Raw genomic sequence first — 27703 nt, 5'->3', positions numbered from 1 at the left:
ACGATACAGACACCTTGAATTGTCTAAAATCCCTTTTGCTTGCTCGTAAAGATTCTTATATGCAGGCCATACATACTTTAAGCCACCCCAATCATCCAAATCTCATACTTTACTGCTTCTTCGCAAGACCAAGTATCATCTTACAGCTATACATATCACCAATCTCTTGTGAAAGGCTTACTTCTCAAAGTGTTTAACACACAGAACTTACCCCAGCACCCAGGACAGCTGACTTAGCCCTGTTGAATTCTTAATTAAATAGAGGGCTGTCCAACCTCTGAATCTTGAGTTCTTCACATGAGATCTCCATGAAGTATTTGCAATACCTGACTTGCAACCGAGGCTCCTTCATAAGGACAATACTGTGAGATAGCATAAAAATTCTATGAACCAGATACTGCTGTTCAAGTTGCTCTCATTAAATCATCCTTGACACCCTTCAGCCTAGCACATATTTGGGTTATGGGACCTTCAGAAGTTTTCTTCTCTGAATCATTCTCTTCCGGTCAGCTTTCTGAAGTTTGTCTTTAACTTTCATGTTCAAAGGTAACTGTCTTGCTGGATAGATGATGTTGCAGCCATGCTCAGTCTGAGCTAATGTGAGAGACACCTGTCTTAGGAGAAGGTCCTGAGCTTTGGACTACCAAGAACTAGAAGGTGAATGCTTGTAGCCTTCAATCAAGTATCAAACTTATCTGCATACAGTCCTATGCTCTGATTTCTATAAGGTAGTTTTAAAAGACCCACCTGGCACACAATGTTTTTAAATACTTCATTCTCTCCAAACGTTCTGTCAGAAAGCTTAATTTCTTCTGTACTAAGACATGGTTCTGATTTCCACTTAAGGGGCTCAAGGTGTCTTAAAAATGAAGCATTTTTGCACTTGTAGACAATGAAGTCTTTTACTGAGCCTAGCCCTTTCCCTATAAATCTTGTTAGTAAAGGAGAGGAACTCACTTGTCACTATCTAAACAATCTACAGCTACTTACGGGTAAAATTGGAGCAGGTGCAATGCAGTTTTGGGTTTCCTCCTATAGGCCTGCAGCCATATGATTCTTTGCAGATGACAGACAGGAAATTTATAGCCATGCAATTATTGAATAAGCTGTAATGAGTCCTGGGGAAATCTCGATGTACAGGAATCCCTGAAGAAAAAGGCAATCTCATCTAGCTTTCATGCTACTCTTCCGCATTGATAATCAAAGCAGATATATCTACAGTAACTTCCTGCCTATTAATTTACTTGGCAGTGCTTTGCTTTTCCTGTCTTCAGTGGAGAAAAACCTCAAAACTGCATTAAATCCATCAATTCTCATTCATCTGCCTGAGAAATTAAATGTCTATGGAATATTTCCCTTCTAACAAGTTTAGTCCAATTGTAACTAATTGAAATAGTTACAATCAGATGGTAAAATAACCATATTTAATTCTATTTTTTTTCCAACTGGGGCACTCAAAGCTGTTTGATTCAAAGGACACAGCCTATGCATTTGTGAGACAATAAATCTATTTATAAAATTCTTAATGCATGATCAAAAATGCTACAGCCATATGAGGTAAAACACTGATACAGTTTGTGCTTCTGGTTTATTCACCGTGCTGGTCACTTTGCTACTTTAAGCTTATTCCAAAAAAACATAAAAGGCTAACTTTGTGCCAGAAGGTCAGCTACCACATCTCTTCCTACTGCTGCCATCCAAGTGGAATTAGCCACTGTATGTCCCTGCCTAACCTCCTGTGTCACACACATCACAGAGTCCCTTACCTGTACTGGAGGAGTTAACCAGAGCTATTGGAGGTCTCTACACATATGGACAGTGAATCTGGTCAAGGACTTCTAAGTGACAGTTATGGCTTTTTCTTACAAATGCAGAATACATATAGGGAAAATGTAATTTTTCATAAATTTACCTAATTTGTATTTGAGGAAACAGCTCTCATAAAATTTTCTTTTAACATTCTGCAAATTAAAATAAATAAATGAATAAATAAAAGAAAAATATTAATTTTAGAAAAATAACATCTGGGCTCTAAAATCAGCTTTTAAGTAAAACAGAATATGATAAAATAGCATTGTAATCAAAATACGTACTTCTGACAGTTTCAGAACATTTTCAGTGTCCTAACTCATATTTATTTATTGGTACTAAAAGCTGAAGATTTTGATTTTTGATCCAAATCCATGAAAGGGGCTCTTTGATTTGTTTGTTTATCTTTTTTGGAAAGTCCAAATCTTACAGTTTGGGGAAAACATCTTCTCCCTCAGCATAATGCTCCCCATCGACTTTAAAAGCCTGTCAAGCGTCTTTCTGTAATTCTGATTTATTGAAGCCATGCCAAAGGTGGACAGCACAACTCTGTGCTTACTTGACCGATTCAAAGGGGGTGTTTATGGGCAGACACTGTGGCCTAGAGGATGTTATCGCTTTCCCACCCCCTGCCAGGATGGAATCTGACACTTCTCACTTTGCTAATGTTTTCTTCTCCCTTGCCCCTGGCTGTGGCTAAGTGATTGTTTATGGCAGATACTTTAAATCATTATCACCTCCTGGGCCTTTGAGTACTGCTACATAATCTGCTTTTGCATCAAGGAAACTCTTCTATCAGTACAAAACAAGGCCAAATGTTTATCTGGTGAAATGATAGTCAAAGTGTCTCCTCTAATATTTAAAAACAAACAGCAGTGCCTCTGCTGTGTTGCAATGAACACCAGATAGCTGCAGCTAAGCAGTATCTCTGACACCCCTCAGTGCATGGCACAGGAATCCTTAGGTGCATATTTGTTATTTGTTTTCAAAACATCAGAAATATCCAAGGAAGTTGGAGGACGATAAAATATATGAAAAAAACCTTCACAAAATGTCGTTGTGTTTATGGCATTGCCTTAGCACTTAAACCCTGTTTTGCAAAGTGGTGGTGCCATCGTAATGATGAGATCTGTGCTTCAGTGACCATACAGCAATGACTCCAGGTCATTCAGCTGACAGCTGTGCAGAGCAGAAGAAGGTGCTGGGGGGCACCAGGAAGGCCATGACCTCTCTGCCCAAGTTGGGAAAGCAAAGCTCGAAGTTGTTCCCAGGGGAAATACAGGGCTATGAGGGCTGGGATTACTGATTAGTAGGGAAAACAGCCTCTCCCTGATCACCAGTAACTACAGCTATGACCCTCCCAACACACTGGGAAGAAGGACTCTTCAGGAGTGTCTTCCACAAACACTCTGCGATTCTTACCTCCTTGATTGTACCTCTCGACCTCCTAGCTCTCATCCTCAAGGTAGCAATATTCATTTTTTTTAAAGGGTTGAAAGACCTTCCGCAACCTCAGTCAACTGCCATAGCAATCTTCACAGCTCACCAAGGGTTTCTAGTAGTTGTCAAGTAGTTTGTTGGCAGAGGAGAGTTCAAAGGAAGCAATTGAAGGATATGCGTCAGTTGACTGGTTATAATTACATATCTCCTCTTACATACTGAGGCCAGGGGTATATTCTGGAAAGCTTCTATTTGAAGAGGAGTTTGAAAACAAAAGTTTCACCTCTTGAAAATGCTCAAGTGGGTGTTGAATACGTGCTGAATGGAAATTGTCCCAAATTTGCAAGTCTTAGGAGTTTCAGATCACTTCTTACTAAGTAAATGTGAAAAGCACTGTCAAATATTGGTGGATAAAAACCCTAAAATGAGAGTTTGTTTTAGACTCTACACAGAATTTGTTATTTGGAACGGAAGTTTAATAATTTGCTCGATAAGTAGCTAATGTTAGTGTAGGGGTCGATGTATAGGCTTAAATCCCGGTCCAAATTAAGTTCCGCAGGGCTTTGGCACTGACCAGAGCTGTTTTGGGCTTTTTTCTAAAGAAGTGGGTGCAGAGGGAAGGAGACAATAGGAGACAGTATTTAAGAAAGAACTAAGCAGGTTTAATGGATATTCACATTTTTCAAAAGGAAGCTTGTTGTCCAAAATATAATGGTCTTACATTTCTGGTTAATCATATAACACAGCTGTTACCTCACTTCACTGTTCAATATATTGCAGGTTAAGTGCATGAAATTACTTTGACATCCAAACTAATCCAAAACATGGTAGCGGGAGTAAACACAACTAAATAAAGAAATGCTGGTTGTGGCTTTGAAAAACTCCTACTGTTGCACTGCATTGAAAATGTCCAGAATTGTCAGCACAGCCAGCTCAAGGCTGACTCACAGCATGGGTGCCTAGGAAATGTTTTAAGCAGCTAAAGGAGCTGAAGTTACAGTTCTCTTCAAGTCAGAGGCACAGTAGTTGTTTTGTCCTTTCTATTATATTACCCCTTTCATAGTAATTGCTTGACAAAGAAAGTAGTGGGCAACAGCACAGGAGCATTTTTGTTGACTTTGCCCCTGTAAGCATGAATTAAAGGAAAATCTTTCTGCACACAGAAGCACTTAAAGGGTAGCATTGTTTTCTAGCTTGGGCTATCAAGGACCAGACATGGACTATAATGAAATAATGAGGTTTAAATTTTAAACACTCAAAGAGGGAGTGAGTCTGGCCCTTTTATTATTCTTTTGGCTTTGCATTTAATGATCTATCCACATTGAGTATGTTACCTTTGCACTCGTGTTTCATTCAAACTATTCCTTCTATTGTAGCTACATCTCTAACAAGTAACCCAGAAGTTAAGTCTGAAAGGACATTTAATCACCCAGCTGCAAAACTCTGTGAATTTGACCTCAGCAATCACATTTTCTCTCTTTTAGATGACTCTGGTTTATTCCCAGGTAGATTTCATTCTCCCTACTTTGCTCAAACCACCTAGACAATATTTTTCATCTTTTTTTCTAGTGGTTTATAAAAAAAATATATTTTCTGACTCACTGTAGTTTGTGACACAGCCATAATTCAGCCTTCTCCTTGTCCTACTTTGTTTATAGTTTTTCTTTCTACCTAATCTGATCCTTGTCTACCCAACCTTTTCTTCTCTTTCTACTTAGAGATTCATCAAAATCTTGTAGAGTCCATTCTTTTTTTCTCTTGCTTTTCTTACATCTCCCTTTCAATGACCTCAGGACATGAATGACTCACTTAAAGTGGATTGCTCATATTTGCCCTTTTATCTCTAGGCAATTCCAGATCATATGATCAGTATGAAGTTATTTTTCTGATCTCTCATCCTCGACATTCTAGCGTGAGTTCAGACTTCAACGCCTCTGAAGAAGTATCAATTCTCTTGGTATCTCTTCTGCTAGATTTCTCCACAACTGTTGGTAGCTTTACTTCCCCATGTTCACATTCTCTCCCACATTTCCAGTCATCTAATGATTCCTATAATCTTCTTCAATAGTGTCCATTTTATGTCTTTCTTCAAGTTTTTATTGTTCTGATGTTAATCTGCCCCACACCTGTGTTATCTCTTGCCTTAATTAATCTTGCTGTTAGATTTTCAGCTTTTTTCTGAAGTTGTAGCTATTACATTTGTTTTTACTTTGCTTTCAGTGTCTCCTGGGGATCAAAATATCTTTCATTATTGGAGTGTCAGTTACTATCTAGGTTTTTTGCCATTTTTTTTTTTTTTCTAATTTCAGTACCTGGATAAAAATGCTTAAAGAATGACCCAATACTTATTTCTTTAAGCTTTTCCTCCCCTCAAGTTTTTCTCCTGAGTATGCATACGCATAGTATATGCAAAAGGCTGATTTCAAACAGAGTAGAGAGAATACTACCACGTTATTTTGCTGAAATATTTTGCTGAACTTTTCCAGAGTTATCTAGGATTTGAATCATCCTGAATCAAATACTAAATACTTGAAACAGAACAATGGATTTAGAATATTACTTCTTACCACCAGCTCTAGTTTGAGAATATTCATCCACAAAATCTTCAGACTATGACTCCTTAAAATTGCCAACTCCCATGAAACCTGGTCTACTCTTCAAAATACTTGTGTACTGAAAAGAGCAAGAAATTAGGATCTTGCCTCTTTCTCAATTCAGTCCTCTATACATCAGACAGAGAGGATTCTCTATACATCAAACAGAGAGTAAACCATATTTCAGATTATTGTAACCACTGAGTTTTAGGGAACAATTTGTTCCGGAGTTGTTAAAATTGATAGTTAACATATTAACTTTTTTTTTGCTAAATTGGGCCATACTTTTGAAGTGACCCAAGCTCACAATATATAGTGAATGGGTTTTGAAACTCAGCCAGCTAAATCTGTCAAATGTGAGAGGCATTTCATTGTTGAGATGCAATCTGACTTTGGTGTCAATTTCATATGTAGTAGCTTACACTGATCTGTATAAATCTAAAAGAACTGGATGAAGGATACTGAGTGAAGTAATTGGCATTTTTGTCCTGCTAGTGGAGATTTTGAAGATTTTTTTTTTTTCATTTGCTGTCTTGTCCTGATTGTGTAACACTGTTTAACTGGAATAACTGGATGAAAAAAAAAAAAAAAAGAGGAAAAAAAATACAGAAAAAATAAGGCCTACTTTTGTGGATTATGAGCACAAAGAAACTGACCAAAGGCAGCAAACATGAATTTAAATTCTGCTTCCAGCATGACAAAAACTATGCACAAAGCCTGAAGCTCTTTCATTAACACAACAGATTTAGAAAAATGTGTCCTCATTGGAACTTGATTTCTTATATGGCCAATACTCGAGAGCTTTAATTGCCCTAAGGAGGGAGTTCTGTTGTATTTAAACCTTTATTTGAAATATTGTGATGAGTAGAAGAAAAGGATTATCCTTTAAAGTCTACCTGCTAACTTGATGAGCATTTATTTTCCACTACTCATTAGTGGACTACTCATTAAAACACTTTAAGACACAGTGCAATGGAAAGGAACATCAGCTATACACCTCTGGAGAGCACTGTTCATACTGTCTGAGATCATAATCCAAAATGAGCTGTTCATCTCACCAGTTCTCATTTGTTTACAGCATAAAACCACCACATGGTTTGTCACAGAAAGAATTCCCTGTCCAGGGAAAACTGAGGCTTTTGAAGGGTGTAGCAGGTTTAGTATATAACTAAACACAAGGAATACACCAAGACCAGTGTTGTTTAAGCACAGAAGTAATTAGCACATGGAAATAATATGTTATTTGTGATTTCTGCTGTCAGATACCTTCATGGTTTGATTATTTTTTCCTTCTCTTTATATTCTGTGATCCTCTCTAATTAGAGGTTTCTAATTTCCAAACAGTATCATAGAAACAGTCTAGTCAGAGTATCTATGAGTTTGTTGTCTAGATGTTTGCATCATTTACTGATAAACACAGCTGACACTGTTTTAGCTGTTTAGCTCAAATTAAGCCTTTGCTTCTTAGCAAACAAACCTGACCTGAAAGACAATAACACCTTGGTCTACTGCATGGCCTCTCGTTATTTTCTGAAATTAATGTTAAATGAATAGGATGTTGAAAAAGGTTGTTTCAGCTTTTGTGCATGTGAAACTTGAACCTGTCCTGAACCATTGCATGCTAATTAACTCTTCACTATTCAAAGTCAACACACAATTACATCTTTTATGTCAGTGTTCAAATTTTGAGGGGGAAACGTTCAATTAGCATTGTCAAATGAAAATGTAGACATTCACTATATAGAAGGAACCTTTTGTTGACTTAGAGTCAAGCGGTGTCAAAGGCACAGCAGGAAATTACCATTAGCCAATCTGGACTTTCTCAGCATTCAGCTCTACATCCCACAGTCATCAGTTTCTGAAGGAAAGCAATTTAGGTAGCAAGTCAATCACATCTGTAACTTTGGTCAACCCATCTATGGCATGCATCCACAGATGGGATGAAGATTGCTTACACATTCCAGCTCCTGGACCTAGTGCTTGACTCTTTTCTTTATCAGATATGCTAAACACCATTGGGAGTCTGTTGTTATTTTGGAGGCAAGAGATTAATGATTTATCTTTAAAGTTACAACAGCTGTTTCATTTTATGAAGCCTATTTTTTTCAAATATTCATGGCTGTGTTTGGTAATTGATATTTATTGTCATGCTCAGGAGATGAAACGGTTGGAAATTGGGATTAATATTTAAATGGAAGACTGAGTCATATGGAATGTTTTTAAGCAAAGTCAGAAAGATGTACTGAATATAAGCCCACATGCCACTTCCAAAAAAGACAGTATTGGAGCCATGTGTCATGTTCATCCCATTTTTCCGCCCCACAAGTGATCCTCTGTGCCGTGGCTGCATGCAACAGTTGTGCAGTTTTAAGCTCTGGCTGACATTGTGCAGCAGCTGAGCTTTGGTGGAGGAATGAACTTCCAAATGTGCCCCTCACTCAGCTGTAAGGAAATTTAGCTCACATGTGTATCCTTTTTAGAAAAACCTTACAGAACTTAATGGAACACAGATTTTAGATAACGGTGCTGGGGGAAGACTGTGCCTCTGTTAAACAGAATCTGCAGTTATTTTGATTTTAGCTAGCAAATGGTTAGGCTCAGCATTGAAAGATGCAATAAAGATTCATTTGATTTCTCTTGAAGATACAGGTTAGTTGCAAGCTCAAGGATTAGAATTAAACAAATTAATTAGTTAAACCCAAACATACTGATATAATGTATCTTCAGATTCTTAGTCTTCCTCTCATTTTGCTTTGTATGTGTGCAAAACAATTAATCTCAGATATAATTTCTCTACTGTCTAAACTGAATTGAAGGGTTGGAGAAAATAATGCAAATAGTCAACACTTTGTTTAAAAAATGTACCTTATCTGGAGGGGGAACTTTGCTGAAGGTGTATAGATAACTATGGCTTGCAATAAATATCCTGAGCTAAATGTTAACTTAAAACAGCATCCTTTCTGTATTTATTGTTGAAAGAAGGCACGTCAAAAGATAAAGCTAAATATTTCTTTAGGCTATAGATACAGAGTACCATAAAAGACCAAGTATGCTTCTTGCAAGCAAATGCCTTAGTGATGTTTAGCAAGATTTTCAAATAGCTTCACTTTATCTTAATCTGACTTGCTATTTTTTTCACATGAATTTGTATTTATATTGGTTTGAATCACTGCTGAATGCAAAGAACTGGCTCAGTTTTGCAAGAAGTACTGAAATACAGAAATACTGAAATACAGAAATACTGAAAGGACTAACATATAGACTGATAGAATTGTAACTCAGCTGACAGATGTAATGAATTCCAGTATGTTGGTGTATACTCGTCCATCACAAAATCATCCCTAGCTCAGAAAAGTAATTCAAATTTTCATGGACCACTTTTCAATAAGCACATAACTCAAGACCATGTGCTCTTACCTTGAATAGCTAAGAAAATATAGTTTAAACGTAAGGAAATTGCTGTTTTGTTGTAAGTTAGGTTCAGTCTACTTCTAGAGATGCAGTGGCAAATCCATGATGACAGAATAATTGATGGTATGTCACACTACTGATGAGATAAAGTCATTACTGATCTACATTTTAGTAACACAGCAAACACCATGATTACTTTGTTACTGGTGAACTAATCTCTCAGTTCTGAAAGAGCAATAACAAATATTTCACCTTAGAGGATAAAACACACACAAAAGTAAACCATTTTCAAGGAGGTTGGAGCCATGATTTCCAAGTTTTATGTCATGCAACCTTTGGTTACATTATGAACAGTCAGCAGTTTTTCTTAATTGGTAGACATGTATCTGTGGTTGCAGTAAAGCAGAAAAACTGGTTATTTGGGTTTTGTAACACTAAAATAATGTTTTACTAGATATTAAGTAGGCATAACCTCCTCTACAGGTGGGATCAGAATACAAATACAGATGTATTATTGTACAAAATTAGTCCCAAAACTGAAAAATCTGCTCTTCAGGAAAATTCAGCAGCTCGGGAGAAGTTCTATTCTAAATCTGAACAACAAGCAGTAAGTCTGAAGTTTGTCTTGGAAAACAAAACTCCTGAAGATTCTACCAGAGATTCTGATACTAGGGGTTTAGCTGTTACCATAACTAGAGAAGACCCTGATAGTGCTGAAGGCAGTAAGCTTTTCTAGCATGGGGAAGAAAAAATTTGCTGCATCTAGATAAGAAGTGCAGAAGAATAAGACAGCCAGAGAACTCTCCCACAATTATAGGTTTATGACACAGACCCGGAAAGTTTTCACTCTATCTGCACAGCAAGGTTCTTCTAGAGTATCAGGTCTTGTGAACCCGAGAGGCATTTGAGCAAGCAGTCTTAGGACCAGGAAAATATTAATATTCTACTGAAAAAGTATCAGGCAAGTGAGATATACTTAGGATAGCTAGCTAGATAGATTAATTCATATTATAAAAATGTTAACAGAGTCATAGAAATCAGTATGATCTCCTGAAAAGAAAAAACCTCTACTGGAATCAAAATGAAAAAAATCTACTGGAAGTTTCATTTTCAGACATTTTATCTTCTTTCATTTCCTTGATTCTTCCTTGTCCAAGAACAAATCTTTATGATTGAAGTTATGAATTTTTAAGTTTTCTCTCTGCTGATGAAAAGAAATAAAAGTTGTTGACTTTGGTATAACACGGAATGTGTATGAAGATATCCAGGATAAAGAGGTAATTCAAAGGCAGTGCTTTATTTTCTTGGTCGTTATTAAGCATGGCTGGAGAATTAGAATGTAGTAATGTCTTTCATACTGATTTTTACAACATGTTTGTATAATGGATAATAGATATTTCTCTGGACATTTATGGTAATGAGCTGGAGATCTTTTCATCTGATAGAACTAACCTCTTCTTCCTGTTGGAAATGAGTGGAGGCATAAATCTCCGTTTGTTTGGGTTTTTTTTCAATTTACAAGAAATATAATTGTATATCAATGTACAGTTGATTCCTGGTCTTTTTTGTTGTTGTTGTTATGAACAAGTACCCAGAGAGTACAATTATCACTACAACTGACTGAATGCTTTGTCTATACTCTTTGTGGTGTGGGTATCTGAATTAACCATTGAGACTTTCTGATCCAGTGTGGACTTCCTGCTGGACAAGTGGAAGTATAAAAAAAAAACAAACCAAACAAAATCCTAATATTTTTTAGGTCACTTAAGAACTTTGTCGGGTTATTGAAAAGAATTGCCCCATTGCCCCTTGTCTTGTCATTGGTTGTCACTGAGAAGAGCCTGGCTTCATCCACATGACAGCCACCCTTCGCACGTTTATAAACATTAATGAGGTCACCCCTCAGTCTCCTCTTCTCCAAGCTAAAGAGACCCAGCTCCCTCAGCCTTTCCTCATAAGGCAGATGCTCCACTCCCTAAATCATCTTCATGGCTCTGCGCTGGACTCTCTCCAGCAGTTCCCTGTCCTTCTGGAACTGAGGAGCCCAGAACTGGACACAGTATTCCAGATGTGGTCTCACCAGGGCAGAGTAGAGGGGAAGGAGGACCTCTCTCAACCTACTGACCACCCCACTTCTAATACACCCCAGGATGCCATTGGCCTTCCTGGCCACAAGAGCACAGTGCTGACTCATGGTCATCCTCCTGTCCAGGAGGGACCCCCAGGTCCCTTTCCCCTACGCTGTTCTCTAGTAGGTCATTTCCCAACTTATACTGGAACCTGGAACATTACTATTACTATTACTATTACTATTACTATTACTATTACTATTACTATTACTATTACTATTACTATTACTATTACTATTACTATTACTATTACTATTACTATTACTATTATTATTAGGGCTCCAGCATTTCAGCACATGTAGCATTCCACTTGAACCAAAGAAAAGCATATCACCAGCTAGCTCTTCGTCTTTGCTATACCCCTGTTAAAAATGCCTTTCACTTCACTGACACAATGCCATGTGCCATGAAATGATTTTCCTTTCACAGATTCCTGGTGTCATTCATAAGAATATAATTAGATCTGCTGCTTGGTCATGTAAGTAGCCTGGAGAAGTAAAATACTGAGTTCAGAGACTTAATGTTTTTAACAGCCATACAAGTCATGAGCTGTGCTCTTCAGAACTTTTGAATTGTCTGCAAAACATTTAAAAAAACTAGTTAAAGCTTCCAGATGGTCAAATGTGCAAGTATATGTAATCTACTAGTGAGTTACCTCTCTATTTGTCCCATTGTTATCCTGCTTAGTATGATTCCTGCAACATACTTGGTAAAATTGACTCAAATGTAGACTAATCTCAAAAGTCTCCTAACTCTGATTACTCTGAAGGTGCTTGATAAGAATTAACAATCAGGAATAATGCATGGGATATTTTGCTGGCATTATGCAAGATGAGTGCAAGATATGCTTGTGGGTAGGCTAGGAAAGGTGGAGTGAGAGTTTTGAAATAAAGAAGAAAGAATGAACTTTTAGTGGAGGTTCCTTGTGAGGTAAAAATACAGAATATTTGTTATACAAGGCTATTAGCAAAGGTCATATGTTCCTACTGATCCCTTAGGGAGAGTCTATTGCCATCAGTCTTTGATAGAAATCCCAGTGATGGATGCAAAGCTTAGTAGTGAATACAAAGATAAAATTCCTCTGTTATTGTATTAATTTAGTGTTTTGTCACATTGCTTGTTAGAAATGATTGTTTGGATACTACAAGTTATAGTTCTGATTCAAATATTTATAAGTAATTATGTCTGAGATTCAGTGCATCAAAGCCTCTTCAGCTTAGATTTACAAAGGGCTAGACGTACTCTTATTCAGGAAAATTTTCCATAGAATTCAATTTCATAGCTGTGTGCTACCTTCTTTTCCCTCCTAAGCTGAGTCGTCCTACCTTCTCTTCAAGTAAGGGAATTTGCAGGTGTAGTATAAATCTTAAGAGTGAGACCCTCTGAAGTTTTACTTCAAAAAACAGGTAGTGGTAATTATGGACTGGAAAAATAATATTTCTAAATCAATATGATTCCATGACATTTCATATCCCATAATAAAATTAAAAAAAACCCAAAAACAGATAAAGTCTTTCTCACAAATGAAAAAAATGTTACATCTATTGTGGGCTCTGATTTGGTGTAACAGCAGATGCATGCTCCTGAAAAACAGGTTTACAAAGGAAAGGGTTCCAGACTCTACCTTAAAAGGATGACAACAGGCACCACTATGTTTGAGATACAGATAACAGCCCAGCTAAGAATGATTTTCTTTTATTGTAGTCACATGCAATTTAAAACCAGCTCCTGAATTTCATTGCTGAGTGAGATTCATAGTGGATAAAATTCAATCTTGTGAATTTTTTGTTATATGAAAATATAAATTCACTAGTTTATATTTATTTTCTCATGAAAGCTATTGTTACTACCAAATCAGATTCATTAACCATGTGTTAGATGAAGGACAGTGTGGTTTCAGCTGAAGAATGATGTTCAAAAGCATGACTTGCTCTTTCTATCAACATCTATTACTATTTCAGTGAATGCAGTTTATTATTTTTTCACTATCTGTAGGTATCTTAATAATTGGTACACTAATACTTCTTTTCTTTGGTTCTGCCAAGAAAGCCACTCATACTAACTCTTAGTAAGAACACCTTTTGTCTTCTTTTAGGCCTTACAGAGTTAAGAGCAGTGAACAAATTGTCAGTGAAGAAATCTTATTTTACTCACCCCAGCATTCTTTTTTTCCCTTTTTCCTCTTCCTTGTCATGACTGAACCAGCTTATTTATTACAGTAGTCCTGGAAACAAAGATAAAAATCATCTTAACAAGTCTGATAGTCATCAGTTGTTCAGCAGACACTACAAGACTGTCTTATCTCTTAATTACTCAGGAAGGCACAAGCTGCACTCTCATGGCTTTCCTGAAATGCAGGGAATTTGAATTTCTGTTGTACATGCACTTTTGTTTCTACAAAAACAAGAAGATGGTAGAAAAAGATTCCATGGAAGCCACTGTGCAGCCTCCTGACTCAACTGGTCTTTGATCCTGAAATCTGACTTCATCAATGGTAAATACAGCTATAGAGCTGCAAAGAAGCCAATGAAGGTCACCTGGATGAAAACAGGAGAGCTAAGTTAAAATGCTCGTAAGTCTGGAATATAAAGTCAATATACGAAAGGAAAAGACTTGGAAGATTTAAGAGTCTGTAGGAGCAAAATCTGACCGCAAGTGTGTTTCATCACTCTCAAAACCTACAGGAAAATTCAAAAAATTGTCTTTAGTGTTGAGAAAGTGAAAGTTTAAGTATGTGAAAAGAAAGAAGGAGGTGTTAGGGATGGTGTCAGTTTGCTGAACTGAGTGATTTGGCTCCTAAGAAGCTGTGTTGAGTGACAAGGAAGGGGGAAGGAAAAATGAAGAATTCCATTCTAGTCAATAAAATATTAAGGAGAAACATTGCACGAACAGCTCATTCTTTTGCAGCTTGATTCCTCCCTGCTGAATCTGAGGCAATAAATAGTTGGGGTTTTCAGGAAGAATGCATTTTTATTCCAGGAAGTGTTCCATTTTTTTATCAATAGTTTTGTATGCTGCATGTAAACGGTTACTAGGAGCAGTAAAGTGATAAGAAAAGGTTCAATTTACTGATGGAAGAACTGCATGGGCGAGGTAATTCAGGCCTGAGATGTTATTTTGTACTAAATGCAGCATGTTTCCTTCTTGACAGTCTGAGAAAAGCCACCCAGTTATGCTGCTCATGTAATTCTAGTTTTTGAGATTAAATCCTTCTGTAACAGGATCCAAAAAGTTTATTCTGAACTTGAACAGGTTAGGCTTTTGTTTTTTTTTCTGTTTCTGAACACCCTGTTCTCATGAGCAAAGGTTCTTCTCTGAGAGAAGATCCAAGGAATTTCCAGCCCATTCTGGAATGAAACAAGACTGAGGTACAATAGAGAAACAGAAGAAATGTGCCATATTCTTTATACTCAGTTCTTTCAACTCTTGAGCAAGTATCTGTGCATCCAGAAGTAGCTGCATCAACCATTTGGTCTTGATTTCTTCCATCTTCCTTACATGGATAAAATGTATAGTAATAATGTATAGTAATAAGCATGAGGGCATGTCAAGAAGGACAAATGTCAGATGTAATAGGGAGTTATCATCATGTTTTCCATCCCTTGTAAAAGTATGGCATAACAGTATCTGAAGACCTCTGTTTGTTGAGTTGAGATCTTCAACAAGATTATTCTGCCTTTATGACACTAGAAGTTATGAAGGATGGATATTTGCGTTGTCACAATGCCCGTTTCTCAGTCATTATTTCTGTAGAGAAGCATCACTGAGCTTTCCAAGCCAGCCTGAACTTTTTTCTCTGCATTTACCACCATGAAACATAACTACTATGGAGAAGACACAGCTTTTATCTGCCTGCTCCATAGGAAGTTTGACCTGTGATTCGTAAGAGGTGATCCTCACTTTCCAGTCTTCCCATCTTTCTGAAGGCTTCCTGCTCAGATTTGATTGATAAATAAATGCATTTTACAGATACACTTTCTTTTTCGCCTTTTTTTTTCCTCTGTCCCCTTTCCTTTCACGTTTTCAGAAAGAAGAAACAAGGGGGAAGAAATTAACTGTAAAAGAAGTACAAAAGCAAAGATTTGCTGAAAGATGAGAGCAGACTCAAGGGGCCTCCAGGTAAAAATGGGATAATTGAGCAGCATAATATCATATAACTTCAAGACATGATGTAACTAGCATCCATGCAGCATTCAATTATACGTGTCTAAATGCTAGTCTGTCTTCAACCACCCTTCTTCTGGGGCCTCTCTGTATCATTTAACTCATGGTGAAGGATGCTTTGTTCCTTTAGGCACAGAGGGGGATTTATCAGATATCTTTCAGCTTGCATTTAGGAGAAGTGGAGTTCACATGTTTGCAGCCTGTTGTGGCTGGTATGGCAGGTCTGTGACAAGGACTGTCCTCAGGGCTACTCAGTGTCCTCTTCTTCTGCTGTGGTTTTGATATGTCTGCATGCAGTCCTACTTTTCAAGTGAGGAAGTTGGGAAAAGGGCATAAAGAACACAAGACAAAGGTGATGTCTGAGATGTCTCCTATACAGCAGGTATTTCTTAATGAGGAAACATAGAGCCCCTTCCTTTTCTTCTTTCTGAATCTTCTGCTTAGGTTGAAGGAAATGTCTCTGTAACACAAGCTTGTATATGGTGTGAGAGTCTCAAACTGCCATGGCTAACGGGGATGATAACTAATTTCTAATCAAAACATGAGATGAACAGGAGCTTTTGAAAAAACATCCTTTGAGCTAGGTTGATTAGTGCTGCTCTATTGTTCAGAAATGTATGAGAAACTGTCTGTAGCTTGTATATTTAAAAATGTATTTCTATGTCAAACTGTATAGAACATTCAAAATATGTTTTGTATATGTGTAACTACATTTAACTAGTAACGATATATGAGAAATGCATTGAGTGGTTGACTTTACACTGAGTTTGTCACATAGGACACTAATATTTTTTAATACTATTATAATTTTTTTTTTTCCTACAGCTTTTTTCCTCTATAGCCTGTATGTATCAGGCATAATATTTCTTTTTTCCTTTTTTTTTTTTTTTAATTGAATCTGAAGAAATATCCTGACACAGATCATGTCAGATCTACCAGTTTTGAATATACTTCTTCAGATAAGTTTTGCACAGACCTAGCTAATGTACAGTGATTATGACAATTGTTCAGTATCTTCAGGAAGGAAAAAATAACCATTTATACAAAACTACAGTGTTTTATGCCTATTTCTGAGCATCATAAGTCATTAGTAGACTTCAGATGTCCACTGGATGTGACTGCCTTGGGTCTACGTTGCTATGTCCCCAGCCTATCCCTGAACATTGAAAGTTAGCTGTCCTTCTTTTAAGGTTTATATGCAGATAAAGTACAACATTAAAGACTTTGAGTCAATGGAATTTACAGCCACTTGAGCAAGTGGCATCTTTTCCAGTCTCTTCTTTCAGTGGAAGAGGAGAGAAAGTTGAATGTATCTTTGATCAGAGTGAAATGAGTGGGGAAGATCTGTGGAAAGTGGATAGGAAGTGTTTAGCTGTCTCCTTTCTTGTGACTGAAGTCACTTTAAAAGAGGTTTATTTGTATCACGCAAAACACAAAATAATTCAGTCCTGCAGAAAAACAGGGAAAGCTCCCTAGGAACAGCACTTACCCTCTGCATCAATAACCCTGTTTTGTTCTAACCCTTGGTACAGGGAGGCTTTTCTTCCATCCACAGAAGGTAAAAAAGGCACAAACGTGTTTTTTGTGCACACAGAAAGCAAGAAGGCCTTCTCCTCCTTTGGGTTTCTCTCCAGAAGTCTTCTGTTGCATCACCTTTTCCTATTGCAAAAGCCTCGTTAGTGGGTTTGTGTGCCGCAGGGAATTCAGTCTGCCTTGCTTGCCAGCCATTGTACTTGGCTTTCTTATTGTTTATTTGTTTTTTACTCACATTTCTGTGGCTTTGACTCAAAAATAAATGTTTACAGACTTCTGGATTCTCTTTTGCTGAAGGCATTATTTTTAATCAGTATCAGCTCCTGGGAAGTCATTGGTCCACAGACTAAAATTTGCATATATATAAGATAGCAAAAAGGGAATATAGGAATCTGTTCCCGTTTCTCAACCAGGAGCTATTTTTTTTTCATCTCTGTGTAAATGCTTCTCAGTTTTAGGCCAAAACAAGAAAGCTTTATGGCTGTTATATCTGTTACGTTGACTTCTATATCATCAGTGAATATGGACAGAGATGTTCTACATTATATTCTAGTGACCAAGGAGATGAAACTGGCCACTCCTAAGAGTAACTACACTCATGATGCTTGATCACTGCTGAGCAGGATTAGTAGCCTATATAACAGATCCATTATCCTTTAAACCAAGGGTTCCCAGCTATAGTCCCAGATACCACCTCCACTCTTCTTCTTCATACCAGCACTGCAGTTTATACGATGCAGTCTGTGGGCAGTTACCCCATCAGCTGATAAGCAGCTAACACTGGTCAGCTGGTGGCAGCACCTTGTTGTTGCTCTGTTCATAGTACTTGCAACAGGAATTTACAAACACGGGAGCATAAATATTGAATCCCCATTTTCATCCCAGTGAAATGAAGATATTCTAGTGTAAGGCAGGGAAAAGACATATTGTGGGTGGTTTTTGCTTAGGGGAAAGTAGTGATGGATTGTGAATGGAAAACCAAAGGTTGTACACTTGCTGCTGAGAGCTTGACATGGGGCCAATACCTTGGGCTCTACTGAAAAGCAGTGATACAGCAAATTAAACCAGGGATTCCTTCCTTAAAACTTTTAATCTCAGATTCACACTCTTCCAAGACATTATTTGCAACTTCTGTAATGCTCCAAGAGAGGTAGGATTCATATTGATCACAGCTGTCCGTTTCTTCAAGCTTCAAGAAGCCATATGTTGATCTTCAGAACGACACATCTGCCGTGACATTATCATGGGGATTTTCAGGGCATTCATACTGATCTTACTGAGGATGAAAAGCCTTTTGCAGAGCCATCTTCCTGTATGAAGTCTCTGAGCTTCCAGTGATGTTCTTGCATCTTGAATGTGCAATAGCCACTGTAATGGCAAGTATGGAAAAACTCACACATCTGAGCTGAAGGAGAGATCTGAATTCTATCCTAGACATGAATATCCCCACTGAACTAACTGAACTGTTTAGGCATTTGGAACAGTATCCCCATGTCAGGACTGCACACCCCATGTAGTTTACGGTGTTTCAGTGCACACGGATAAGTAACAATTTGAATTCAGTCCTTATATCTCTTGCTGCAGGTGAATGTGCTATATTCCCTCCATAGATCATTTAATCTGTTAATTTACAAATGGATAAAATGTTAATGCTCCAAAGCTATTACTTTTAACACTGGTTTCTGTTAACACTGCCCTTCCTGCGAAGACCAAACTTTTTGCTATAGATAATGTGAATGGTACAGTACAGTAAGCATTAATCTGTAAAACCATGTAGTTTCACCTGGCCTAGATCACTATACTCCTTCTATATGCAAGTGCAACTGCTCGTCATGTTAATGAGGAAAGCATGCTCTTTGAAGAACAAATACACACATCACACTTCACATCCTAAAGCGCTCAAGATGTTTTTTTGACATGCCAGAGATAAGTAGCATGACGCACAAATGCGCATAATACTTGATGAGGTACCGTACTACTTAATAAGATACCATAATATATACAAAACCATTATCACTCAGCTGTCTTCCACTATACATGCTGAGACTATCAATAATCACACTTGGTTTGGATTTATGGGTAATATCTTGAATTGAATTCAAATACAAGTATAACCTGGCACTAAGCCTTTATTTCCTGCATTACAGGAAAAGCAGAGCTAATTCAAAAATGATGTATCCACTGAGAACTTTGAAGCATGTATCTGCATCTATTTTGAGTAACTGGATGATTTTAATTCTCCTTCTTTCTTTCTTTCTTTCTCTTTCTTTCTTTCTTTCTTTCTTTCTTTCTTTCTTCCTTCCTTCCTTCCTTCCTTCCTTCCTTCCTTCCTTCCTTCCTTCCTTCCTTCCTTCCTTCCTTTCTTTCTTTCTTCCTTTCTTCCCTCCTTCCTTTCTTTCTTTCTTTCTTTCTTTCTTTCTTCCCTCCTTCCTTTCTTTCTTTCTTTCTTTCTTTCTTCCCTCCTTCCTTCATTTCTTTCTTTCTTTCTTTCTTTTTCTTTCTTTCTTTCCTTCCTTCCTTCCTTCCTTCCTTCCTTCCTTCCTTTTTTCTTTTTTTCTTGTTTGTTTTGTTTTGTTTTTTATTGTTGTTGGTTTTGTTTTGGTTTTTGTTATTGTTGTTTTTGTTTTGTTTTTTGAGTTTTATACCCTCTTCTCTATTTTTCCAGCTTTGACTTAGAAAAGTACAGAAGGGAAAAGGTAATGCTTTAGTTTTCTTTTATTTGTGATAAAATTGTAAATAAAACGTAAAGTGTGTAAGTGTGTCTTCTTTTTTTTTTTTTTTTTAAGGAATTCTGGCTTTGGTCAAAATGTCTTTGAATAAAAAAAATAACTGCATGAACTTGATCAAACTCAAATGTCTTGCTACAACAAAAATCATAGTTAAAGAATGAAAATAAATGTAATAAACAAAAAAAAGTATTATAATGAAGTAATAGAATTTGAAAAACATCAATTTTGATTGGCAAACTGAACACATGGAAATTTGCACATGGAAAGGAAACGAAGTAAGTGTGTTCTTTAGAGCATTTTTACTCATTGACAACTCCAGCAATTTAGATATGAGGCTTGCAATAGGACCTGTAAACCTTAGCCAGCTGGTTCTCTTTTTTTTTCTTAATTGCCAACAAATCAGGAATGAAATGCATGTTTGGCAGTATATTTTTGACTCATGCTCTTATTTTTGCAAAGTCAGGCTCCTGATCTCCCTGAATATACAAATCTCTTCATACTAGTGAAGACGTGTAGGAAGAACACAATATTTGACCTCATTACTCCATAGAATAAGACACAGTAAAATTTGGTTATAAGTAGCATGAAATAATTACTCTAAGAAAGTATCTCTGTCTGGAGGCATATACTACATTGAAAGAGCTACAGATAATTACTAAATGACAAACTGATCTGAGTTGTAGACATGACCAGAGAGGTTAAAAGGATGAAATGGCATGGTTCGTCTCAAGTCCTTGCTCTAACATGTCAACAGGACAATCAATTGCATTTTGATATTTCCTAATATGTGTACTGTTAGAATTTTGATTTTCTTCTTAACTGCTTAATTTTTTTTGTGTATTTTTGTGTGCCTTAAAAGGAAATTACTCAAATGAACACACCAACTTCACTCAAATCTTCAGAAAAACACATCAGGTTTTGGGTTTCAGTTCTCTCCTCCATGCTGTTATGTTTTTATTGCTAGAGCCCTATTTCTGTTTATAGAGACTATGTAAAAATGTGCTTACCTTGTGTATCAGTTGGGTTACGTTTCTTCAGATTAGAAGATCCAGCAACGAACACGAAAGCCTATACTGGGATATGTATGTCTATGTGATTCCACCTGAGCATGAATATATGACTCTAACTGTGAATAACTAGGATGATATAGTTTAGGTTTTCTTACTTCAAGGTATTTATGAAAAACATTGATAAGGAAACTGAAGACCCAGGAGCAGGAAACATGGGAATCTGAGTAGTCTTCATATAGAAGGATGTCACATAGGTCTGGGCAATGCAATTCCTTTTGACATGGTGTATCTTTTTCTCAGGCAGACTTAGGATCAATATGCAAATTTCACCTTTTCCTCTCTATCCAGAGTTCATCTTCTACCACATCTCCTTGCTTATTAGATGATAAGTTTTCGTTCATTTTTGGGTTTTGTTACTAGTTTTTTGCTACTGGCTGAAAAACTCAGCATCTCCAGGCAAATATCTTCCACAACTTGGAAAGGAACAAGAACATGAACAAATGTTGCTGAGGAGTATAAAATAAACAGGAAACACTTTCAAAGCCAGATCATTACATGCCTTCTTGCACAAATGTATTGCAATCCTATTCTATTGTGTGAGTCTGTATTTCCTGCAGTACAACTGCTTTCATCAGAGCACAAGATGAGCAGTTCAGGAGTGAGGACACTGATTTTTTTTTTTCCATTTGTTTACTTCTGTATAGTATTATGCCTCATTTACTCCACACTAGTTGAAGACTGCACAGAGGAATCTGTTCCTGGCACCCATCTGATTCTTACTGTGACAATATTTGAGCACATCTCCAACAGGAGCAAACTCCTCTTTAATCCCCCAGTTTGGGACGGAAAAGTATTATCCACAGCTGACAGAGATGAAAGAAGACATTGAGCCATTTTCTCTGTACAATATAGGGAAAAAATGCCAAGTGCTCGAAAAGTGTCTGGCTCTCTCAGATCGCACTCTAACACCCTAATTCATCAAGTAATTATACATCATGCTCTTTCTGCGATTAATGTAAGCGTACTACAGCTCTCAAACATCATCGGGGCAATGCACTGCAGGACAGTGCTAAATTCAGCTTTCCCTGCTCAGCAAGCAAGCTGTACATGGAACAAACAGTACAAACTCATGTAGCAAAGCCCTAGCAGCAGGGCTAAGATCACTTCTTTTTATTTTCTTTTTTTTTTCTTTTTAAACGGCTATTTTGCAGCCAAGTGTGTCACTGAATCAGACTCACACTGATTTTACTGTATTGTACAGTGGTAGAGGAAAGGACCAATTCTACTTTGTTTTCCAGTATGTTTACCGGGAAAATGTTGGACAGTAATCTGGAGAAAGAACAGCACTGAGACAACAGAAGTGTCTATGATTCAGCACTGAAATGGTGACAAAATAGGTAGAACTGCCTTCTTGCTGTTCCAGATACTGCTTTCCACAGCCAAAGGACTCAGTGCTTCCATTAGCCAGTCCTACATGGAGAGAGATGTTTGGGAAAATCACTTGTGATATTTGTGTACTAACTTCCCCCTAACTTTGTCCCTATTGTTGCTCTATCCTCATGATGCTCTGCTTGCTCCATTCACACTAAAATCCTGATTCATACAGCATGATGGGGAAGCCTTTCTTCTTGCAGGTAGTGCAAATTTTCTACAAAGAAAGATGATGTTTCTTCTTGCAGAAAGTGCAAGTTTGCTACAAGGAAAAAATATGTTTACGTTCCTCAGCTTGATTATAAGGAAACTGCTCTGCAATGTCTGAAATCTCCCATTGTGACTGATTGCTATCACTTGACCTTGACATGCTTGAGGAGTGGGGAAATGTGAAGTACATGAAGTTCAACAAGGCCAAGTATAAGGTCCTGCATCCGGTTGGAGCAATCCCCAGAATCAATCCAGGTTGGGGGATGAAGTGGTTGAGAGCAGTCCTGCCAAGAAGGACTTGGGGGTGCTGGTGGATCAGACATGAGCCGGCAATGTGCGCTTGCAGCCCAGAAGCCAATGGTGTCCTGGGCTGCATCACAAAGATTGTGGCCAGCAGGTCAGGGAGGTGATTCTGCCCCTCTGCTCCGCTCTGGTGAGACCCCCTTGCAGTGCTGGTCCAGCTCTGGGGTCTTCAGCCCAGGACACACATGGACCTGTTGGAGATGGGCCAGAGGAGGACTATAAAAATAGTCAAAGGGATGGAACAACTCTACTATGAAGAAAGGCTGAGAGAGCTGGGGTTGTTCAGACTGGAGAAGAGAAGGTTATGGGGAGACCTTACTTTGGCCTTTCAAACTATAAAGAAGGCTCATAAGAAAGATGGAGAAAGACTTTTTACCAGGGCCTGTAGTAACAGGGCAAGTGGGAATGGTTTTAAACTGAGAGTAAGTTTAGATTGGACATAAGGAAAACTTTTTTTGCAATGAGGGTGGTGAGACACTGCAATAGTTGCCCAAAGAAACTGTGGAAGTGTTCCAAGGCAGGTTCGACAGGGCTTTGAGCAACTCAATGTAGTGATGGCAGGGAGGCTAGACTAGGTGATCTTCAAAGGCCCCTTCCAAGCCAAATCATTCTGTGATTCTGTGACCTGTAAACTACTCTAAAAAATCTATGATGCTCATACAAAATGGATTATAAATGTCCTTAAAGCTTTGATATATTATTCAGTTTGCACTTGTTTCCGACAAGTCCGTGACCTTTCTGTTACATTGCAGGTGTCTACCATCCAACTCCTGCAGTCATGATGTATTTTAAGTACAGTAGAAAGCTTCTCTAATAGTGGAAAACACACAATTTTTCATCCATCCTTATTTTTGAAGGTTGTATGTTCTAGGGAAAAAAACATTTTGGACTACTACTCGAACTGAGAGGAAACAAGTTATTCCAGATGGAAAAATTAAAACAGAGAAATACAGGGAACTGAAGGGCTTCTCACAGAAATCTTTGTGTAGCTTTAGTGACAGGGATTACTTTACATTCTGACTATAACAAACACACATTTCATTGAAGCTTTAACTCCAGCTGGGAGCCCACGTTGTAAAGTAATATAGGGTGAAAGGATGGTTGTATGGTAAAAACAAAGTTCTGCATGTCAGGCCTGTATTTGCCCTGGACTATGCATTGAAATAAACCCTTTGGTCTGTTCCTCCATTTGAATAACTACTTATAAAATCAGTGTTGGTCTTACACACCTCTTGGTATTGTTGGACTGTTAAATTGGTTTAGTGGAGGATTATTTTGAGTGAACAGTTCAAGTTGCTGAAACGTCATTGCAGATGCTAACAAGACATCTGCCTTTAACATCATTCTCCATCATTTAGATAAAAGAATTTCAGGTATTTACAAGCTTTAGCCAGACAGTAGAAGTGGTATCATCAATAACTAAATGTATTGTTTTGATCCTGAGCAGAGTTTTGTATTTTTTTTTTTTTTTTTAGATATCTAAATTTAAGCTCCTGAAAGTCTGAATTTAACTTAGCAAAAGTCTTCCTGGGTTATCTGTATTACCCACAGAGAAGACTATCCTCCTCCAAAAGGTCATTCTGAATATGTAAATTAGGTTTTCCTTTTAAAATGACTTTCAGAAGAGTCATCACTGACTATGCAGGCAGTAGAGGGTAATTAGGCACAGGATGCACCTCACCAGGTTTCAATGCCTCATAGATACATACCTTCATCTGAACTAGCCATTTAGGTTTAGTGGGGAGAAATAAGTACTTCAGAGTGCAAAATACATTTTTCTCACAAAACGCAGATGCTTGTCCAAGCAGTCATGAAGAGAATTTATGCAGTGATATTAAATCTCTCTATTGAAGAAGTCTCAAGTCATATTGCTAATGTTTGAACAACTCTCTATTCCCTGTTGTCTACCTGTCTTTGCTAGGAAGTAGATGTACTGACTATCCTTAGCATTTAAAGTCTTGATTTTCAACACAGCTTTAAACAGATTATCCCCAAAACAGAAATTCTGGCAGTAAATAATTTTGGTCTGTCTCTTACTTTGAAGTGGCAAAACTTTTGTTGAACAAACTTCTTGGATTCGGGATTTAATTTTGAGGTAGGAATGCCAAACCCAAAGAGGCCCATACTCAGGGCAATCTGCCGGATTCAGAAGAGCAGCATGCGTCTCAATTCTTCTCATGCCAGATGAGAACCTTATCCTGGCAGCCCTTCTCTGGATGTCTCTTTTTCCTCTATGTCCCACTCTCCCTACCTTACTTCTCTCACCTTTAAAAAGATTTGCCAAGTTTGACTTGCTTTCGTTCTCCATCAGAACAGAAACACGTTTTACAATCTAAAATCCGAAAAGTGGGAGCTTTGTTTTCAAGCCAGACAGCCTGTAAGTATCCTTAGCATCAGCAGGTCAATATAATCAGTTTTGCTTAAATGGTGAAAAGTCTCTTTTTTAAAAGCTAAAAATATTCATTGCAACAAATATTTAATTAAAATAAACAAACAAACAAAAAAGGTTAGGAAATGGAAATTAGACTAGTCTTTCAAAACAACTTATAAAAATTTTTTTGCTTTAATTTTCTGCCTTCACTCAGTTTTCTGTTTCTATGTGTTCCAAATTCATTTTAGTTAACAGAAGTATTATTGCATTCTTTTTGTTATAGATATTGCTTTGTGGTAAACAAAATGTGATCTCTCTTTTTCCAATACTTTTGTCAGGCTAAATAAAATTATTCTAATGCTTTCTGAGTTTGTCTGGCAAGTACACTTCGATCTTCTGATTTCCTTTCTTTCAAAACATCAAAAAATTAAAAATCTTTTAGTCTGAATGTTTCCACCTTCATTTTTGCCCCTTTTAAATATTACTCTTTCTGCTCTCACTAAAATTGTATAATAGCACTGTCTCAGGATATGATCTGAGAGGGTGTCATACAACAAATGACTTCTACAAGGAGGTTTTTGCTGACCAATTGTTAAAACTTTTTTTGAGACTCTAGTTGACAACAGAGAAGAAAAAAAAAAACAAAACAACAGTGTACTCCTATTCTGAAGACCCTTACACAACAAAGCCTTCCTCTGTTTGCCATAAAGGTTTTCTCCTTGTGCTTGCCCATTCTTCAACTTTAGTCTTGTTGCTCATTGTCTGTTCCATGACCCTCTTTTCATCTTTTCCCCTTCAGCTTTCTGGGTCTCCAGAAGCAAGGTGCTTCCAGAGTCCAGTTAGCAGCTGGATAAATCAGTTTCTTGCTCACTCTCGTCAGTCCCAACTCTCCAGCCATTTGAACAATGACATTACTATGTATGGAAAGCAAAATTGTTGCACTTATAGCAGGTTTGCTGTATACCAGGCTCTCAAAACAGAGGAAAGGCCATGTGATTTTCAGGCAAGTGACCTCTGCTCTGTTCCTCGCACTACAGCTTCTGATAAATATGTTGTGTCATTGCCTGCACAAAGCACAGCAGCAAGTGCAGGATGTTTCTGTTTTTCTGATTGTCAGCTGGGTGTTGACAATGTGCCTAGTCTTGTACAATGCCTAAGAACATATTGTTCTGTCCCAGAAGGTCATTACATATGTATTAGACATACAATGCAACACTAGACCTCAGAAGGGCTCTCTCGAAACAATTTTCTTTTTTCTTGCTGGTAAAAAAGATCAAAAACCCACTGCATTTTTCACTCTGAACAAAATCAAAAGTGGAGTTGGCCTCTCAGGAATTTGTTCTGCCAGAGATGGTGTTATGCTGAGAGCAGAGGGGTCATTAAATATACCAGTAAGTTCTTACAAGAATAAGGCTTCAGATTTACTGTTAGATCCTAAGTGTAATGCCTCTTTGAATCAGAATCCTTCCATCATTTTTTAGGTCCATCTAATAATTATCCAGGTACCTCAAATTTCATAATCAATTTTGTATTTCCTAATTACTGTCAACTACATTTTAGAAATGGATTGAATGCTTTCTGTGGAAAACATTTTATGTGAATAAGGGTAAATATATGATGGTTTTCATCTAGAGAAAATCTCTGCAACCTCTTCAGAAGGACAGACTTAATCCAAACACATCAGTACATGCACTTCAAGGTGTGAACATCTGCGGTCTGGATCTGACCCTCTTCAGATCCTTCTCTGTAGTTACAGTGTCCAACCCTTCTAAAGTTTCTGTTTAAATTATTACGTATAGTATGACATTGTGCCTCCACTATAATAAAAAAAGAACTAAGATGTTACATTCTGCTTTTCTAGATCCTGAGAAAAAATATATTGTTTCACATTACTTTGCACCTCACTTTGTTCCTCTAGTATTAATCAGCAGTTCTATCTAAATTCAAGGATTTAAAGGACAAACGATACCTTTGGACTAAAGCTGTAGAACAAGGTTACAGCACAGTTACATTTTTTACTATTTTCTGGAAGCGTTCTGGAAGTATGAATACCAACATCCAAAAAACTGCAAAATCACCCACAGGAAAAAAAATTAATTTCTGCTTTTGAAACGACAAAGCAGACACAAATATCAAATGTCTTGCCATGGATGAAAGGTAGACAAAAAGCCCCACCTTTCAGACTTCATCATTTGTACCACACTTTCAGGGCTAGAACTCAGGAATGAAATCTTGCTTTCATTTGGTAAAAATTTCATCATGTGCTTTGAAGTTAAGTTTTCACAATGAACATTCCTAAATTTGAGCTAAAGAAAACCTCTTTCAGTAGATGACAGCAGGAAGGTTTTACTCTTTGAAGGAAACTCATTAAAAAGGGTTGAAGCCATAAATACATATGTATTATGTATGTATAACTATGAATATGCCAACTGTAGCTGTCATTGGCCCTGTTGCAAGTAATGAAATTGAGTGATGTATTGTGCGTATCATCTAACACGTTGTTAGAGATTTCTTGTGTAGACGTCTATAGAAGATCTGACTGTCTGAGTCTCCTTTCATTATCTATGGA

The 27703-nt window shown here is 37.4% G+C and overlaps 1 long non-coding RNA gene across 2 annotated transcripts in view; it reads right to left on the bottom strand.

The window, feature by feature from the left end:
* LOC135578981 (uncharacterized) overlaps positions 1–27703 on the bottom strand; it is a 36456-nt gene that overhangs the window by 8051 nt on the left and 702 nt on the right. For both annotated transcript variants that reach the window (XR_010471165.1, XR_010471166.1), the window contains exon 2: positions 13538–13607. This is a non-coding gene — a long non-coding RNA (uncharacterized LOC135578981). The remainder of the gene's footprint in view (positions 1–13537; positions 13608–27703) is intronic.

The sequence above is a fragment of the Columba livia genome, chromosome 1 (genome assembly GCF_036013475.1).
Source record: "Columba livia isolate bColLiv1 breed racing homer chromosome 1, bColLiv1.pat.W.v2, whole genome shotgun sequence".
Lineage (NCBI taxonomy): Eukaryota > Metazoa > Chordata > Aves > Columbiformes > Columbidae > Columba > Columba livia.
This window is presented reverse-complemented; position numbering and strand designations above follow the sequence as displayed.